Source organism: Chrysochloris asiatica, unplaced genomic scaffold (genome assembly GCF_000296735.1).
Source record: "Chrysochloris asiatica unplaced genomic scaffold, ChrAsi1.0 scaffold00136, whole genome shotgun sequence".
Taxonomy (NCBI): domain Eukaryota; kingdom Metazoa; phylum Chordata; class Mammalia; order Afrosoricida; family Chrysochloridae; genus Chrysochloris; species Chrysochloris asiatica.
In genome coordinates, this window is record NW_006408654.1 from 23976 (window position 1) to 24573 (window position 598).

The 598-nt window shown below is 39.6% G+C and overlaps 1 pseudogene; it reads left to right on the forward strand.

Annotated features, from left to right (window-relative positions):
- The window catches only part of LOC102835610, a 45949-nt pseudogene that overhangs the window by 1047 nt on the left and 44304 nt on the right, over positions 1–598 (forward strand).

Sequence of the window (598 nt, forward strand, 5' to 3'; positions counted from 1 at the left end):
TTCACAAGATCATGTCTCTTTTCCCATTTCACTAATGATAATACAACAGGATGGTTAAAAGAAGAGATTCTGAAGCCAAACTGCCTGGGTTTGAATCCACCTCTGTGACTCAGTTTCCTCATCCATAAAGTTATTGTTTCAGGATTGTTCTGGGATTTAAATGAGTTAATAAATGTGAAACATTTCTATCAGTGCATAGCATATATGTAAATGTTAGCTGTTGTTATTATACTCCTCAGTTATGTCCAAACCTCAGCTTTGTCCCTGGCTTTCATATAGCACCCGTGTTGTGTTGAATCCAGAGCTAAATACTGTGAGATCCACTGAGTATAAGACATTAGCTTGGAAACAGAACAATGATAAATGGGAGAAAGGGACTATACCACACCCTCGGAAACCCTGTACAGGGTCGCTATGGGTCGGAACCGACTCGATGGCACTTCACAACAACAACAACATATAATTAAGTACTAAAAGTTACAGCCCACAGGTGCTATAAATCACCAGAATCAGTAATCACTGGCATGTAGAGGTCAGAGAAAGCTGCATGGTCTAGATAAAGCTTTAGTGTAAAGAGTGACTAATGTTGAGTGCGGTA